Consider the following 19,467-nt stretch of genomic DNA (forward strand, 5'->3'; position numbering starts at 1 on the left):
AGGGCTCTTGTTTTAAGGGGGTGGGGAGGTTCAAGGCAGCAAGTTTTGCTGATGCACGAAAACCGCTTTGAAAATGAAATGAGCGAGCAGTAAAGTCATGGAGGGAGCCTAGGAATCCTGATTGCCAGCTATCTGTGCTGCCCGTGCTACCATATGGTCCGTACCAAAAGGAAAGGAATAATCAAACCAGACATCTGTGCCCAGAGCCTTATCTGCTTGGGCACCATCCTCTGGACAGCCGCACTCTGAGCACAAACAAAGGGTGATGAGATATCCTCTCCCCGTGGTGGGTCCACAGGGGGACAGGGTGCCTCCTGCACTGGTTCAAGTTAATATGTGTGTGATCACCACCTGTTTGGGAGCTTGCTCGCACAGTAACATTGATTTCTTACCCAATAGCCAAGAGCAGAACAAGAGCCACTGTGCAAGGAAAGCTGACAAAAAGCTGAGGTTGTTGCAGCTTTCCACAGTTTTCATGTGAGTGTCCCTGACTTGGGGGAAAAAAGAAAGAATTAAGCCGAAGGTCAGCATGTTCCAGGGCAGCTTGTTCCTGCTTTGAAGGAGAGAGAAGTGAAGGGTGGCAGAGAAACCTGCTGCTACACCTGCCAGGCTCTCATGGATAAGAGCTGGTGATGGAGCCCTGCGGGAGCAGTTTGCAAACCTGCAAGACCTGCCTTGAACGTTGCCCAAAACTGTCCCATTCTTTCCTCTGGTGCATAGAGCCAGAGGCAATCCAGCTCCCTTTCTGCTCTGTCCTGGGCACAGAGCAACATTTCTTTTCCTTGCCTTGGGGAAGAGGTGAAGAAGGGCTGGAAGAGATGCACAAGCGCATGAGACTTCCTTCCTACATCAATGTAACCCCATCTGCCATGGTGGAAAGTTAAATGAAGAGTTTCCTGGTGGAAAGGCTGCCAACCTAAAGCTTGGGAGAGCTGGATTTCAACACCTGCTCAGCCACAGGCTTGCTGCCTGGCCATGTACAAGTCACTCAAAAGCCACATGTATAATGGTACTGCCATATCTGGCTCCTGGAAGGAAGTCCACGACACCGAGCTGGTTGGCTGCAGAGGATTAAGCAGCTATGAATAGGTTTGGCATAAGGCAACACATCCAATGATGGCTTCCAACCAGGGTAAGAGGAGGTGCCAACAGGAGCAGATCTCCCCCAGATCTCGGCTGTTTGAATCAAACAGCTCTGCAGGAGCCTGCTGTTGGTGTGGGCAGCAAGCGGCTGGTTCACCCTCTGCTCATCCAGCACCTGCAGTGGCTTAGCACATTATCCTTGCTCCCATCTCCCTGCCCCAGGTTCCTGAAACCGTTCACAGACCCCAAACTGCGCTTTATCCCTTTGATTCCCAGTTCCAATCTGCTGCAGAGGCTAATAGACCCAATGGACAGGCAGGGCACAGGCAGGATAGCTGGAAGCAGTAATACTTTCAGCAGCTTCAAGGAGCAATGCCAGGACTGGTCCCTGGATACCTCTTCTCTCTCTGCAGATGACTGGGACAGGGATTTTGTACCTCTACTTGTCACCTGGTGGTCAGGCACCAGGAGTGACCTGAGACTTTAGATATGGAGTTATGCACTAACTCCAGGCAGCTCTAAAACAGCAAAACAGAGCCGTATCTCCCTCCAGCTATGAGTAGAGAAGGACGTTTCCTGACCTGGCTGAGACAGCATCACGTTTCGGTAGCATCTCAGTAGCCTGCGGTACAGGGTCCCAAATAGGCAGAAAACACCCACTCCGACAGTGTCATTGCCACAATAGTGTCAGGCTGAGCACTCCCAGCAGCACCACTCCGGTCACTGGGGAGCTCCCCCAGTACCCTGCATGCATCTTGGGTTTGCTGCCCAAGACGTTTCCCATAGCTGCTTGGCTGGCCTGTTTCCTACCACCAAAATGGGGATAAGGACAGAAGACAGAGACGACTCAATCTCACAGTGAGAAAAGCAGAGACAGGCAGAGGCTGGAATATTCCCCACATCAACCGTTAAAAAATCCCTCGTTTTCCATAGATAACAAACCCATGTTGCACCTTTTATAGGCACTGGGTGAGAATCCCTGTGAGGAAGGTCTCAGGAACTATAACACCAAGATAACTGTTCCCTGCACGTGACAAGTGCTCAAAAAAGCAAAGGACTCATGGAAGAAAAGTGCTGCTGTTTCTGCTGTAAGACCAAAACTGGGAATGCCAAAGTCATCAGGAAGTGACTGTTTTGATAATGATGAGGAAAGGCCACTAAGTCCTCCTGAACCAAACATGAATCAAGCAAGAACCATGCACACCTGTGTGTGCTGGGAATAGGATTTAACAGAGAGAAGGGTCAGCTTCTTGGATAGCACAAGTCAACCCAAATCCAGCCTTAGGTAAATAAAACGTTCTCCTGGTACTTCTTCAGTAAGGCAGTAACTGTGGGGCTGACTTTTCCAAACTCAGCAGAAGCTGCTGGCATGCTTTCCCTGCAAGCAGGCAAGGCAGACCTGCTGTGGAGAAGAGCAGCTTAGCAAGATCTTGATGAATCACAGCCAAAGGTCTATCTTCCCACAGGCCAAGCAAGCTGTTCAAGAGTTCACTCTGTCCTGGGAGTATTGTAACTGTGCCCCCATGCTGCTAACTGGAGCTGCTGTACCCGTCCTCTCAGCAAGGCTTTTTGAGTTCAGCCTTGGAACTAACGGCAGGCTCCAGAGCTCAGGGACCAGAGCAAGCACCCGTCTGTCCATCTGAGCTTATCTCACTGATAGGCCCTACATAAAACAAGGCGTTTGATGCAGCCATGGTGACTGTGAGATGCACATTGCTGCCATCCCAAAGGGAACCAAGAAAAATGGAGAGGAGAGCGCTGGTGGCTTCTACTTCCTCATCCCCTTCCACTCGTTGGGAATCCAAGTGGCAGAACAATGGTAAGATCCACTAAACCACCCGATTCTAGGCATACCATCAGAGCAGGATTGCTGCTAGTCTCTCCTGTCCTGACCTGTTGCATTTTTTAAGTTCACATCATCACACCTCCCATTCCGTGTTTATTTGCTGATGTGATTTGAAAGTGGGTCAAAATTAACTGCTTGCCATTTTGCTGAAATTAAAAAGAAAAAAATGGAGATAACCAAACCCCAACGCTTAGCTGCTCCTAACCCCAACTCTCCTTTTGTTATCAACTTATCAGAAGCCATTTAACATACAAATGTTTGTAAACATTTTGATAAAGAAAAAAGCAAACACACCCCCCCCCCCCGACACTGCACAAGAAAGGGGTAGAAATCCCAGCTTTTTCAGTCCCATGAAATACATTTGATTCATTCAAAATGGAGAATGAAATTCAGGCATGAAAAAATTTATTCCATAACCACCACCATTTTCACATTTTCTGTGAGAACTCACACTTTTCAGATGGCTCAAAAATTACAGAATCACAGAACGATTTGGGTTGGAAGGGACCTTAAAGACCATCTAGTTCTAACATGCTGCCGCAGGTAGGGACACCTTCCACTACAGCAGGTTGCTCCAAGCCCCATCCAACCTGGCCTCGAACACTGCCAGGGATGGGGCAGACACAGCTTCTCTGGGCACCCTGTGCCAGTACCTCAGCACCCTCATAGTGAAGATTTTCTTCTTAATATCTAATCTAAATCTACCCTCTCTCAGTTTGGGTATTAAGTATCTACCAAGTGAAAGCTTGGAGCTCATTTGGCAGTCCAGCAGCCCTTCTGAGGAACATGAGGGAATCATTTTTCCAGCAACTTCGTCCTGGAACAGGATATGGGCTATGGTTTGCTGTGAATAGTCCATTGCTATCATCTTCTCAAAGCCGAGATTTTGGATTTGGTTTTTACCAATTGTTGCTTTGTCCACTTAGATGCCCTCCAATCTGAAGCAGTGGCAAAGTGGTAACATTTCCTTTAGGGAGCTTAGGGATGTCAGCCTGGGCTCATTACGAGCCTCTGCTCCAGGCTCCAGCCTCTATTAAACAGTCATGCTGCTACTTGCAAAAGCCCTCCTTCCATTCCCACTAAGTGGGTTACAGCCTGGGATGGGAGCAGCCCTTGATACCAGTTATGGTGCTGGAGCTCAGCCCCGAGGGCATGCTCACAGCCACCTCCCAAACATGGCAAGGCTGGAAAGACTGGGATGTGGCAGGCAGGCATTCATGGAAGGAACTGGGAAACCATATGATCAGGTTGAAAACAAATCACTCCAACACCTCCCTCCTTTCTGAGAGGAAAGAAATGCTGCAGAAGGTGGGTGTGCATTTAACAACAAAATAACCCAACTTGTTCTTAATAAAGTCTTACTACTCACTACCCTCCCCTGTGCTTCCTTGTCTTTTTTTAGATCACTGTCCTTACGTTCCTGCAAAGGCAGTTGGAGGAGCACCTGGTGCTGCACCGCTGGGGCCCAGCAAGTGGGTCAGGCTTAGTACAGGACCTCCAGGGACCACTCAGTATCTGAGAGAAGATTAAAGTTTCCATATTATTTTTGTCTCGGATGGTGTCAGATGGCTCTTCATTAGGTGCTTTGTTCTAGCAGCTTCTTCTCACTCATACAGGCAGTGAGAGGGGGGTTCATCTTGTGCTGCTTCACACATCCAAAGTGCCAGAGTCCACATCTCAGCCACCTGTCTGGCCTCCCACCATACTCACTGGAGGACAACAGCCACTACCAGGGAGAAACCCATCGATCTGAGATGCCTGCCTTAAGGCTCCAAAGCATTTTGACCTGATGGCTTAAACTATGCCCAGTGTTGCAGGAGAACTACCATACCCCAAGGATTGAGGGAGGAAGGTGCTGGGGAGCATCAGATCTCTGAGCATAAAGGCATAAAGACCCAAATGATCCATCCTGCTGTTAGTACAATGCAGATCGGTCCCTTTCACCCAAGACCTCTACATAATAAGCCCAGTATTTTAGACTAAAGCTGCAACCCTAGAGAGACATTGTGATTTCCTCTAAAACCTGGGAAAAGGCATAAAACTTCCAAGAGTTCCTTCTGCAGCCCAAAACTGCTGACTGAAACTTTCTTCCACTAGATGTGGCACTCAAGTCATCCCCTTGCTGCCCTTCATCTCAATTAGCCAAGAAAACTGAGCTCCTTAAGCCTGGAGTTCTGCGTTGGCAATCCCAAGCCATTTGTGGCTCTCTGAATTCTTCCTGGCATTTTCCTACCCTTTTTCAAGTGCAGACACCAGCCAGTGTCCCCTCTTTAAAGGGAGATACACACACACCCTGCTCCTACTCGCTCTCCAGAGCTGTAGAGATCCTTTCTGTCCCACTGCTCCATTGAGCACTCACTTTCACATGATTACACACGATGACCCCTTAAATTCCCTCCCTGACACGGTGTTACCCACACAGTCTCATTTAGGCTTTAGGCAGAACCTAAACTTTGTTCCAAACCACACTGCAATACATTCAACTGCCATAAATGAGGGAGTTTTTTGCATTGGAGCTATTTAATCAGATACCAGCCTACAAGGACTGATTATATCCTTACTGCCAAACAGCGTGAGGAAATATTCCCAACACTGGAACTCAAACGATTCCAACACTGCTCCTTTGTACCTTCTTGGTTCATGACAACTAGCACCTTCCTGAACAAAAACTAGGAGCAAATGTGGACCATTTCCAATAACCATCTGGCTACACTCCCCAGCACGGAAAGCTGGAGAGTTTATGCCCTACGGATATATTCTGTGCCATGCCATTTGGCAAACTGACAGAAAGCAGCCTTGGGTGCATCAAACCATCTCATCGTTCTAGACCAGTCTAAAACCCTGACTGAAGTCCCTGTTGAGGTCTGGGTAGAAGTCTTGCTGTAGGACAGGAAGGGAAGTGGGCCCAAGTCACTGCAAAGACAGGTCAAGCCTGGGGCACACAACAGGGATGTCCACTGAACCACCAAAACAACCTCTGAGTGCAGGGTGGCACCTTGTCACAAGCCTCATTTGGCAGGGAGAAGAGGGCTGCAGTCAGCAAGCACTATGCTCATGCCTTTGTTTTCATCCGAGCTGCATACTGGGAAGAAAGCAATATTATTTCACATTATCTCAATTTTCATTATGTTCCTGACACTTGATTTCCCTCTTCTTTTCTCCAGTTATTGCATTGCTCCGGGCTTTCCCAAATTTCCCTGTTTTCACAAAGTGCTGTGTAGGACTGGAGTCCAGAGACTCTTCCACAGCCAGGCAACTAAGGTGTGCGTCCCTGTGTTGCCAGCTCCTGCAGCCCTGGGTTTGATGGCTTGCAGGAGTAACTGGACACTAACAAAAGCACATAAGCTGCTCTTCCTCCCATTTTTTGCCTTGTTGCAGGATCCCATGGTGCTCAATTCCCATGGGGAACAGAGAAGAGACAGTTGTTGGCTATGCTGTGGTGATGAGCCAGTCCTCAGATGTTTGTTAAATCAGGGCTGGCATTAAGCATCATTCATTCCTGTGGTTATTACAGGCCATAATAATCAACATAGAGTTGCTTTTTCCACCCATACTGAAATTTAAGTAACAAGCCCAATTTAATTCTCCTTCTAGGACAATTTCAAAGCGACACAGTATGATGAAAGCATGAGAGAACAGATGGGTTTTGTTGTCTGCATGCTACCAAGGCTTTTCATGGAAACTCATAAAAACCCCAAGCCTGACTATGTGATTCATAAATTCTAAAAGCCAAGAGAAACCAGCTAAATGATTTTGTCTGACCTCCTGCCTAATGAAGACCACAGAATTTCATCCAGTGATTTCTGCCTGAAGCCCAGTAATTTGTGGTTCAAACAGAGCATCTCAACCAGCCTACTGTCCAGCTTTGATGTGAGGACATCGAATGAGGTGCTAACCACTTCCCATGCAGTCAAAAACTGCCTCTTCTACAGGTTGTCATCATCTCTTCACCACTGCATGACTTGCCATAGCCTTCACAAAGGACATGACCATTTTCGTGTGCTTTTGCCCTTTCTGTCAAAACTCTCAAGCCATCAAAAAAGGGGGAAAATGAAGATTCTAAAGCACAAAATACCAAGCAAGGACACATCAAGAGAAGGGCAATAGAGCATCTCAACATACCCTTTTACTGTGGTCAAATGGATGAAATATATGTTAAAATGCAGCTCAAGGTCCACTCATTTTCCTACTCTACATGACACAGTCGGAAAATCATCTTAGTTCAAACCAAAGGTTTTCCAAACTTACACCTATTTGTGTGACTTGTAGAGAAAACACATTTATTTGGTTACAAAAGTAGTTCTTCCTGCCACTTCTAAAGCTTGCTACAGCTTCACGGCAATAAATATTTCCACAGCTGAGACCTTCAGTGGCCAGAGCAAAATCCACTTCAAAACCATCCCTTGCAAGACAGGCCCAGTAAAAAGACAGCTCGCTGCTGACTACACCTTCCAGCTTTTTGTTTCCAAATTTCTGTGGTTGGAAGCACTGATGGGGTAAAGAAAACTTTTCTTTTTTTCCTTTGTTTTTATTCAGGAAACAAACCCAAAATGGCAAACAGCCCAGGAGGCTACAAGACCAGACTCCTCTTAGGTGAAAAATATTTACATTGAGCACTGTATTAACACCAGCTCCTCCTTCCTTGTATCCTGCAAATGCAGCATTCGATGCCAACCCAGGTGATTAAGGTTCCTCCATCCACAGACCTACAACAGCCCAGGTGACAGCCTTGAGACTTCTCTATAACATCACCTGTGTTCAAGGGTGGGAAGGCGCTTTAGGCACCATGTGTTAAATGCACTCCTGTTCCTGTGCATCACTAAATAACCATATTCACTGTTAATAAAACCAAGCCAGAAGTTTCATTCAAACAGTGTCTTTCTCATTGCTGCTTTCAAGGAGATGCTTTCTCACCCTCTGCATCTCACCCTCTGCCTGCACGTGTGCTATGGTCAAAGGCAGGCTGCAAAGGAAGTTCTCAGGGCAGCTGTCTATGGCTCCACGGTTCAGCCTCTGCTGGGATGAGGGATTAGAGGCGCAGGTAAAGGTGCAGCTCCAGCTCACAGAGGTGCTGAGTTGGCTGCAGTCAGCATGGTGCTGCTGCTGAAGGTGCTGAGTGTTTGCCACAGGGGGGTTTGAGGTCTACACTTAATTACACACTGCTATAGCCATACTCCTTGTGGTACCCATGCTAGAAAAGCGATGGCAGTAAGCCTCTGGCTGTGGCTTTCTCATAGCTCTTGCTATGTACACAGCACACAGGACTATGGCAAAAGGAGAAGCACACGTCTAGAAGAACAGGACATGTAGGCTTATGAATCAGACACTCAAATAACAGGCCAGGTCTACACAAACCATCTAGAGCTTTACCGCATGTGAAACTTCAGGCTATTTCAAGGCTCAGTTAAGGTTTAAGGCATCATCATTTTGTGCATGCTACCTTTGTGTTGAAGTGTACAGGTGCAATCCAAACTGATGCAGCCTGCTTGAAACCAGAAGTACATCTGAAGCAGGAGTAGCTGCATCTCATTTCTGTACCCTATATCTGCAGAAATGAGTGCTGCTGTCATGATGCCAAGATGCTGTATGCCCACATAACTGTACTGATACCAAACAGATTCATGCTTAACAGTGGTTCAGCTGAAAAGGTACTGCTGAAAAAAACTCTAAAGCACTGTTTTCTCAGGTTCTGGTAACCAATAGTTAAAGCTCTGCTTTCAAGTCATCCATCCTGAAGCAGTCATAGCAGGCAAAAGCAGCGATCCAAACAGCACAGCAGTGTAGATGATGGGGTGAACCCCCACCACCAGTTCAGGCGTAAGTCTCACAGTTTCCATTACTGCTACTGTAATGATTTTGCAACTCTCGTTTAGCACCATTTCAGCTGCTAGTTTGTGTCAACAATTTTGAAATTAAAAGTTAAAAAAAAAAAAAAAACAACCCAAAACCCCAGAAACTGCCCATCCTTGACAGGAACAGTCCTGGCATGCCTGGAATGTGTAAAACCACAAAAGAGCCATTTCTGTTCATATTACTCCTTATGAAATCCCCTTTTAAAGACAGCACTGGAGGTTTCAGCCACTCTGCAGAGCCCCATCAGGATTGCCTTTCTCTTTGGAATGGGACTTATCAGTGGAAGCCCAGGCGGGTTTGGGTATCTGACTGTTGTGTCCTTTGCTTTGAACCCCAGGACCGTTACACACACAGCAGCCAAACTGGTCAAGCCATTTTCCTCTCCTCCTTTGTCCCCAGGTTCAGGGTAGATAAAAGCCGCATCAGGCTTGCTGCCCTACCAATGCCAATTTGACAGTTTTACATTGAAGAAAAAACAAATAACAAACCCCAACACTACACACAACGATTATCACTGTTACCCACACAAAGGCGAGAGAAACCACAGTGTGATTCAACAAGACCCGGGCTGCAGCGGGTATCTCTAGACACACATGGGAATATCCTCCAGGCCATGCAGTTGTGCAGCTCTCTCCTGCTCTGACATGCCCTTTTCTTGCACTGCTTCTACAAGACTTTTTTTTCACCCTCACAACTTGCTGTAGCATCAGTGTGATGCTGCTGCTGGCAGCTGGGTGAGAGCCTGGTATGAGCAAGGCTTTGATCAGCCCCATGCACTTACAGGGATACCTAACAGGGCACAAACTGGGCAGATGTTAAGTTTGTTTTGCTGGAGCAAGGAAATGATCAAAACTTGTGTCACTGCATCAGTTCAGTGCTGAGCATGACATCTCTCGTGGTGCCTCAGGATGGCCAAATACTGCTCCTGTTTAAGTTGCTAGCTAATTATCTGCTGCCTTCTTTTCTTTTGGTTTTCTACCTCTCTCCTTTCCTGAGCTTCCTGAGGGTTTCTGGGCTCACCTTCCCATGTAAATCATCACTACAGGCACATGGCATTCTTAGTGTGAGGTTCATGTCTAATTTGAACACCAGTGAGCACCAGAGCAGAGCTGGAACACAGGGACTGCTAACCCTGATTTCCAGCACTTACCGTCTTTTATTCATGCACTGACATGGAGCCCTGCAAAATGCAAGCAGCATTGTAGCTCATGAGCAAGAGGTCTGGCAGGGCAAACGTTAAAGACTGTAAGAAAGAGCAAGCAAAGAAGCATCTTGTACAGAACTGAAAACAGAAAAGACAAAAAATGATAAGCAGGAATTCCCCGGTGAGCTGAGGTTATTGGTGTGATTGCTTTCAGGACTCCTTTTTTGTTGTACCACCTTGATTTGCATATAAAGCACCTCTAACAGGAAGTATCAGCTGTCCTGGAAAAAAAGCACACAAGAAGGATAAGGATTTTTTACGCCAAGAGCAGAATGGCTTTCAGCACTATATGACATCCTCATGAAAGCAACTGGCAGCCGCACGTTGCAGCTCCTCCTCGCTCCCTGTGTCCCATCCCAAGGTCAGCAGCACACGATGCAGCTCCTCAGGAGAGATTCCATAGTTAGAAAACCTAAAAATGAAAGGAAAACAAGCAGGTGAGTTGATTTGCATTCCGGATTCACAATTAACACAGCGCCAAATTAGCCCATAGGAAGTGGAAGGGTAAAACAGGAAAACCGCCAACTTGAAAATGCAAATCTTCACCCTACTACAATCGCAAGCCACAGCCAGGATTCTTACGGGCTAGGAGGGTGCTAGTAAGAACACTTTTTTCACTACTCTTTCAACATGGTCACTTCATGAACTCAACAGTGGTTTGTGATATGCGGTTTCATTCCTATCCCGTGTATAGTCAGCCACATTTCCTGAAAAGAACAGAAAAGCAGAAAACCTTTAAAATGATGGTCTGGATCTTTCTGTCTTCTCTTTCTCCTTTTTTGTCTTATTTCTACCATGCTGCACTACAAAAGACACCATTTTTTAAATTAGTACAGCATAAAATATGGATCTTTTCCCCAAGGTGCTTGGATCTTAAAGAATATAGGTTGCCGGTTTGAAACTCACACACTAACTGTTGGCAGCACAGAATGAAACTGCAGCATTTTGTTTCAATATGGTACACATACATATATACATATGATTTCTCTACACATGGCTACCAGGAATCATGCTTTGTCCCCAGCAGCAAGCACAGCAAGTGAGATTTGTTCAACCACCCTTTGCCAACGGTATGGTAGACCTCAGCTCTCCAAGGCCATCAACAGTCACAGCCCCACTGAAACCACAGTAGTGAGTAAAAACTTGCTGTACAGATGAGTAAGTGAGACGATGTTAATTATAACACCTGTGTTTTTCTGCAGAACTCAATACGTTGCTTTACCTTTCTGGGCTTGTTATCTCTACCTGCAGCAGCCCATGTCATTAGCAGTGAGAAGAGGTCTTTGTCTCCTGAGGGTTCCTCCACGCTCCTCTTCCCTCCTGGCTGCTGCTAAGTGCTCAGGCTTTCCAATCACAGTGACAGTCCTATTCAAGAGATCATCTAAGCACAGCCCAGCATCCCAGCTGAGCAGCAATGCCACTGCTCAAGAGCTGGGCTGACAGTTGTTGGGACCACAAGCTAACTGGGACCTTAGCAAAGAAACTGCAGCAAAGACCAACAGCGTCCTGGGCTGCAGGAGCACAGTAACATTACCGTAACACAGGGCCACAGAGCTCTCCACAATGGTGTCTGGCAGCGGAATGAGAGACAACATGCATCATTTGGAACATGAGTGGTTCAGACTGGATGTTAGTGAAACCTTTTTCCCCATGACAACAGTCAGGCCATGGAGCTGGATGCACACTCTCATCATGAGAAGTCTTCAAGACTTCAGTGAATAAACTTAAAAGCAACCTGGTCTGATCTCACAGCTGACCCACCTGAGATCCTTTTCAGCCTGAATTATCCTACAGTCCTACAAGTCATCTTTTAACTGCCCCCAGCTCAGAGGCTTCAGAGGAAAGAGTGGGAATCATTCAATGCTCAGGTACTGTGATATCCCCCAAGTGAAAGAGTTGAGAGAAACAACCAAATCCCAACACCGTGAAGGCCCAGAAGGTACCCCATGACACCGTATCTTATGTTTCCCTCCACCATATGACAAACCCCACTTCTGCATGCAGTACCGTGCAACTGTCCATCTCAGTTTGGGCATCAGGGTCCACGTCCCATCTGCAGCACACACAAGAGCAGTATTAGAGGGCAGTCAAATGTCCCTCTTCCCCTGTACATACACACATTTACAGAACAAGCAGGATTTCCTAAGCCCCATGTATAGTGCTGACTATAAAAAGGCTCTCTGTACTGCCCCAGGCTGCAGCCTCTATTCCACAGGATGCAAAAGCTCAAGATGCCTTCCCCGTCCCCTGCTAGCTGCAATGCTCTGATACAACATGAGCAAGCTACACAGTCGGCACGGCCTTCTCCACCTCTCCATCCCTTGTGTCGCAAAGGGTGCTGGAGCAATGTCTTGCTTCCAGTCAAAATAACTTATGTGACTGAGAAACAGGAAATGTCACAACTGAGAAGATGAAAAGGGCGCTGCTGAGCTCTGGGTTCTCAGAAGGATCCATACAAACCATAAGGCAACTGTCATGTGCTGGGTGGGCAGGAGAGGAGGAGATGGAAGAGGAGAGGTTCATCTCCTCACCCCAGGTCACCCAGGAGGTCATTGGCAGAGCCATGAACCAACTCCTCCCCTTTACTCCAGGGTCTTGATGCTCCCTGCCCTCTTCATGACTGCTTGACAGCCAAGCCATGCTGGGGGTAAAGCTGCCCTCCTCACACTGCACACACCCACATTTGATTTTGGAGACCAAAGCCTACAAGATGCCAGCTCCCCACCAGAAGTCAGTCCTGACCAAATAGCATCCTTTAAAAATGCAAAGCTGCATCCGCATTAAGAAATCTGTACAGCTTTGAAGATGTGCTCTCCAACACATTTTGAGATGTGGTCTACTCTCACAGGGCCTTAGAAGGCTCTAAGGGTTTATCCACATGGTTTTTTTTTGTACTTGGAGGTGAGACCAGTAAGCATTTTTATACCTACCTATTCACAGGTTTTTATTTTCAGGGTATCAGATCACTCAGTTTCAACTTCTGCTGAAACTCCTCCGTGACCCAGAATAGCTAATTTCAGGCAGTTTCTGAGCCCCTGTAGTATCTAGTGTGGGCCTGTATTTCTGTAGCTGCACCCATACAAGGTCTGTACAAATCAGCACAAGAAACCACAGCTTCAGTCAAAATTAGTACCTTGGTATACAAATAAAGATTAAAAACCTCATCTCCTCCTCCATGTCGATAGGTGAGGTCTTGAAGCCAGATAGGCTTTCAGAAACAGCCTCCCCCTCTTCCCTCCATCCTCCCATTCCTCTATCCTTTGAGCAAGCTCTCAGGGCAACAGTTTGCAGACTTGTTTGCTGGAGGAAAAGGATGCTTTCTCTCTGGGAAGCCAGGAAGACTATGTCAGAGCAGAGTAGACCCCGGGCATGCAATTACCCAGGCAGCAGCAACAATATGTTAATTCACTGGATCCCTCTGAAATGAAGCACAGTACAAGTCCCTGGAAAAAGTGAAAAGGAGACTGTTAAGGAAGCTGTGTGAAAGCCTTGTGCACAGCAGCCTCTTGGAGTCCAGACAAGGATGGACTCTGCACAGACATCGTTTTTAGAGCTGAACTGGCAGCCAGTAGGACTCCTCTTTCTGCCACGGGGCATCCAAAGGAGCAAGGGGAACCACCTTCAATGCAAACAGGTCATTCCTGTCAACATCCTTAAAGAGCTGCAGATACATGGAAGAGCCCCTCCAGAGAGGGATGCCTCATCTGCAGCAAGTTCACCCTGGACAGATCACGGATAAGGCCATGATGCCATGCCAAACCTCTCTGTGTCCAGAGCTGTCTCCTCCTTGGTGTCCTCAGCTGCAAAGTTCACCTCTCCTCAGTTCACATGCTCAGAGCTCCTTAGGTACAACAAACAACAAAGCCAACGTAGCAAGGAGAGGAGAAGTCTTAAATGGTCCCTTAGTGAGTTTACTGTGAGAAGTCAATGCCCTTAGAAGGTCTGCACTGACTGTCTCTTGGTGCATCACCCTTATGATTACTCACTAATTCTTCTAACACCCAACTAGGAACTATGGCTCTGCACTGGTACCATGACGGAAGTAGTCTCGCACTTCTAAACAAGAAGCCTTGTTGCAGACAGGAAAACCTGCCTCAGTCCACAAGAAAAGAGGCAGAGGAAGGGTCAAGAAGATCTCCACTACCTCTTTATGTTGGACAGACTGCCCACTTGCAAGCTTTTAGTAGCAGCTTTCAGATGACTACAAATCTTGAGGAGCACACAATGATTTCCATCAAAGGCAAGCACGTTTTTAAAGCTGCACAGACTCTTGTGGAGAGCTTTCTGTTGTAACTCATGCAAAGATCAAACTCTGCCAAATGGAAGAGTTGCACACCAAAGCTCTTTTTGCATAAGGGTGTTGACCACTGAGCTGATGTATTGAGATCAGAGGCTCACCTGTGCCAACACACTTCTCCAGGGACATAAGCATGGCATGCAACTGCTGCCCTGAGGAGCAGGAGGAAAACAGTTTAACTACAAGAAGTTTAAATTTACCCTTAGGTTCCACCAAAACTCCTGGCTCCTGCAGAAACAGAATCAACAGCAGCAAAGATGTAACAAAAGTGTTTTAGAATCATAGAATCATAAAATGGTTTGGGTTAGAAAGGACATTAAGATCATCTAGTTCCAGCCCCCTGCCATGGGCAGGGATGCCTCAGACTAGACAATGTCATCCAAGGCTCTGCCCAACCTGGCTTTCCAGCTTCTGCCATGCACTGGCTTTTTTGGAGACATTTTATTTCTGAGTGCAGGACTAAGACAAATCACACTGTTGGCTCTTGTTTAAAACTGCATTTGTGAGCATGGACTTACTTTAGCTCTCCAAGGAGAAGATGGGGAAAGCAGAGTGCAACAGTGAGCTGCAAAGACACCAATGCCTAACCATGAGCCCTGACCTTCGCAAAGCTCCTGGTGGCTGTCCCTAAATCAGAGCATGTCATTACCGGATGATGCATCTCAGGCAAGATGAGTTTCCTAAAAAGCACTGACAACACGCGGTTAAAAGCTCAGTTCAGACACGCAGTGAAACAAGTCTGCTTCTGGGTTTTGAGCTGAATATTCAACACTTTCCATGTTTGCTCACTCACAGGGCTGCACAATCAGCAAAACTCCTGCAAAAAAACACTCAATGGGGCTTGGCTGTAATGGAGCCCTTTCAGAGAAAACAGAAGTGTTATCGTGCATGGCTGTCCCAGTACAATTAGTCATACCTGATGGAGAGATATGCGTCCTCGCAGCGCTCTTACCGCCTTGTCAACAGATGAAGTCAAAATGAAAACATCCTAACTATCAAAAACCAACTTGAAAGCTGAATCATGAATCCTGAAAGCAGCCTCCACGCTACAAGGAGATGTCTTCTCTGCAGAGACAGCTGGGTTCATTCCATCTGTCTTCGGTTTCTTCTGCCCATACGATTTCCTGATGTTGTTCAATGAAACAACATGTATTCTTTCATATTCCCACTTGCAACCCTTCTCTGCTCTGTCTGAGGTGTGCTGTGGGGTCAGGAGAAGAACCCACAATCAAGGCAGGGATTGGAAAAAGGCCAGAGTTTCAGTGGTGGAGGACATCATCCCGGTCATCTCCTCTGTGTGACCTCGGACATGTTCCCCAATGATGCTTTGCCTCATTTCCCCACTGAAATAGCAAGTTCCCCACCATGCTGGATGACTATCACTAGGATCTGTGCAGTAGGCCTGGTACTACCAATGTGGGGTTAACACTCATAATAATAACGGAGATTGATGGTGTGTCCAACTTTCCCTCCCACGTCAGCGCCTTGTTCAACACAACCTAGGCCATGGTTTCACGCAGCACTTCTGTACTTGTGTACTTTGCAAATGTCTCTTTTGTTTTCTTCTAGCTCCAAAGGTCTTGGCAAACATTCCCTACTGCAAGAGCACCACTGTCAGTCTGGTGGCTCAGGAAAACCACCTTCTCTCATGACACACAGTTCCTCAGGACATTTTGCTGCACTGACACTAATAAGCACTGAAGAAGACTGTCAAATGAATAGGAAGAGTTTGGCTTGCGGCTGGTACCAAAGGCAGAACACCAGGATGCAACTCGGGTGCTGAACTTCTCCATTACCTGGGGGGTTACCTGGCCAGGAGGCACCACACCAACTTTGCAGGGATCCAGTGGTCACTGCCTGCAGGGAGGACTCTGGCAGGATCTACACACACACTCACGATGGTGGTGCTGGGAGCAGACACACAGTGGTTCCTCTTGATAACCACTATGAAATTCATTTGGAAACATATTTCTTTTTCAGAAGCCTCCTCCCCAGTGCTGACAATGCTTTCGAGATGCAATCTGCATTGCTTGGGCTCGCAGCAGTGCACGGAAGCACGCCCTGCTTCAAGGGGTGGCCGCGAAGGCCAGGAACTGCCCAGCGGCACCACATCCATGGCACAGCTCATAACCAAAGCCAAGTCTTCCAGATCTGGGTAATTCCCAGGCAAGCCTCAGCCAAAACCACACATCTGCGCTCACGCCAAAGAGCAGAGAAACATCAAGAGTGAAGAGCAGTTGCTGTAGGTTGCCATGGCAGTGTGCATGGGTGATTTTATCACTCTTATCAGCTACAACAGCATTTAGGCCATTACCACAGAATATGGAGTACTTTTTTAAGGTGGGAGAAGCAGAAAATCAGCATCAGACAGAAGCCAGCAGTCAGCAGACCAAGCAGGAGACCCTGCTTTAAGCAAGCTACCTCCCATGGGCACATGAACATTTATCCAGCCCTGAGCTCGTGCTGGGGAGTCCATGCAGGGCTCCCCAGTAGCCTCCCAGCCCAGGAGAGCTCTCCTCTGCATGGAGGGATGTGCAGCCCTCCAGGGAGCACAGCGACAGCAAGCGGAGGGCATTTTGCCTGTACTCCCTGCGGAGCTGATGGAAGTAGGTCAATCCTTCTGCTTTGCTGAACCTTTTGGCAGGTCTGTGCTGTGCTGCCGCTGCCGCTCGCAGCTCGTTATTTGCAGCCACATCATTCAGAAGTTAACGAATTCAATATATCCAATTAAATCAACCTTGGCATCCGTTCAAAACATATCTTGCTGCCTTTTTCTTCCTTTTCATTTCTTACTGTTGGTGGTGAAGACACGAGAGGAGAGATGCACGAGAGGGTTGCTAAGAAGCTGGTTTTCATCTCTTGGCTACTTCCCTGTTGCTCTCCTGTTGTCACAGAGATGCACAGTTTTCCTTGAGGGAACACGACAAACTCACGTGGCATCACTCCTTATACCCCTTCTCTCCTCCCCTATCCCAGATGAAATTACCTTTTCTGTCTTCTTGCAGGCTTTGCAGGCAGAATACTACACGCACCAGTGATCCTTTGGTTCCACTGCTGACACTCACCACACTGAACATGGCAAGCAAACCTAGCTGGCATGGCTGGCAAAGGGAATGCACATCAAATCATGGCCTGCAGCACCTGGGCTGGGCTGGACATGCTACAAGGTGTGAGCACCATCTCCACCATTAGACATAGCAAAGACAGAAAGCAGTGGAGAGGCCACCAGAGATGCTCACACCAACCAGGGTCTCCTCCGGCTGCTCTCTTTTGTAGCTCCCAAACTCCTCTGTATGCCAGTGCTGCTTGATGGACGTGGTCATGAACACAGACTCACACCAGAGAAGCCATTCCAGATGTGCTACTGAAGGGTCATGGAGCTCTTGAAAAACACCGCAGGATGTGGCGCTTCTACTGGGATGACATCCTCAGGGACATGGGAGCACACTGGTTAGCTGCCCACATCTGCCCTCTTCTGCAGCCTGATATGGATACTGGGACCACTGTGTCCAACCTCTCATGACTCTTCACTGTGACAAATAGTTCCTGTTCCACCAGCTCTTCCAGTTCTGCCACATCCTCCCTGCCTTTTGACCACCACCTGGAAGGTGGCACAGCCTGATGCCTTTCTGCGTCTTTCAGATGCCAGCAAAGCTGTGGGAATTTAAAAGCACTTGGCTCATCCAGGAAGAACACATCTCTGATCCTTGGAGCAAATTTCTTTTCTTTTCCATAGCCTTCAGTCTCCTATAGTCTTGCTGAGCTGGAGAACCAGGACTAGGGAATATTTCAGGTGCCATCATACCCAGGCTATGAGGTTTCCTCTAATAAAGTGTTGTTTCCTCTTTAGTTTGACATGAAAGATCTCTCTGGCAAAGACAGAAGAGTGTTATATCTGTATGTCAACACTTTGCACAACAAATTCACCTGCAGTCTATTCTCTGTTATCACCTCAAAGCCCTCCTTGGCCTCCTTGCTCAAAAACCAGTCATTTTACTACCCATATCTGCGCTATTTCCTCTCCTTTAACCCACACTCCCTCAATTCCTAAAAGACTCAAAACAGTCCTGGGCAGCTCTTCCTCCAGACTACATAAATGACATTGAGCTGCGGTGTTGCTCTGCTTTGCTTGCCAGCAGAAGCGGGTACATTTGAAGAGTTCTGGCTCCCAGCTCCACAGCTGCAGTGGTTAGGTGCTGCTCTCCTGGCAGAGAAGAACGTTTCATGCAAAACCCATTGTTCGTCCCTTTCTCAGATCTATGAAGTAGTCTAAAAAGCACTTTGAACTCCTCTGGGATGAAAGGCACCAGGAGACTGAAAAATACCCCTCTCCCCCCATGGCAGTGGATGTTACACAAGCCTATTTGAGCACAGAAGTCATCCTCTGCGCTCCCCCTCCTTGCACAGCAATGACAATGTGCGATGCTCTGCCAGGCTCATGAACAACTCTCCCCTCTGCCCACCTCCTCACCTTTCACATGTGGGCCATGCACATCCCAGGCTGCACACCAGAAAAGAAATACTCTTGGACCAGAGGAAGGAAATAGGAGTAGAGGACATCAATTCAGGGCAATTACTTTGGCTGCTGTGAATCAGCACACCTTCCCCAACACCACCACTGCCAGAGCGTACCTGCTCTGTGGAAAAGTCATTTACATTTTTATTTACATTTCCTTAATATTGATCTGATATGAGCAGGGCACTTACGTGCCCTGTGTACTACAGATGCCTGTCCAAGCTATGCCAGTGGTGCTGGGTGCTGCATGAATACAGAAGAAGAAGAAGCAGCCTTGGAGGAGATGCTGATGACCCTATGAGCTGACAGAGGCCAAAAAGACCAAGTGCCACTTGGCACTGTGTTTCAAGAACTGGTCCCTCACACTGCTGAATTAAGCTGTAACTGTACTTTGAACAGCAAACGGTATGAAAGAATCTGGTGGGTTGAGCAGCAGGGTTGATGGGAGCTGCTGTGTATTCAAACTCAGAGAGAAATAGGGGGAGTTTGTTGAGGGGTACAAAAGTTCATCACTTCTATGAAGAGATGGACGTCTTCCATGTACCCCCTCACTCAGGCCAAATCTGGAGGGAGCCTGCAGTTATGGAGGTGAGCTTGCAGATTTTGGCTTGCCTGCTTCTCTCCACCCTGCCAAAGGGCTGCAATAACCAACTTGTGGTGCGTGCTGC

General features: G+C 47.5%; 1 long non-coding RNA gene across 2 annotated transcripts in view; it reads right to left on the reverse strand.

The window, feature by feature from the left end:
• Positions 1 to 10,288: 10,288 nt before the first annotated feature.
• Positions 10,289 to 19,467, reverse strand: part of LOC133266298 (uncharacterized) — a 131,059-nt gene continuing 121,880 nt past the window's right edge. For both annotated transcript variants that reach the window (XR_009742307.1, XR_009742306.1), the window contains exon 4: positions 10,289 to 10,398. This is a non-coding gene — a long non-coding RNA (uncharacterized LOC133266298). The remainder of the gene's footprint in view (positions 10,399 to 19,467) is intronic.

Source organism: Pezoporus flaviventris, unplaced genomic scaffold (genome assembly GCF_033815535.1).
Source record: "Pezoporus flaviventris isolate CSIRO_AGI_PZ_B2104156 unplaced genomic scaffold, CSIRO_AGI_Pfla_v1 ptg000007l, whole genome shotgun sequence".
Taxonomy (NCBI): domain Eukaryota; kingdom Metazoa; phylum Chordata; class Aves; order Psittaciformes; family Psittacidae; genus Pezoporus; species Pezoporus flaviventris.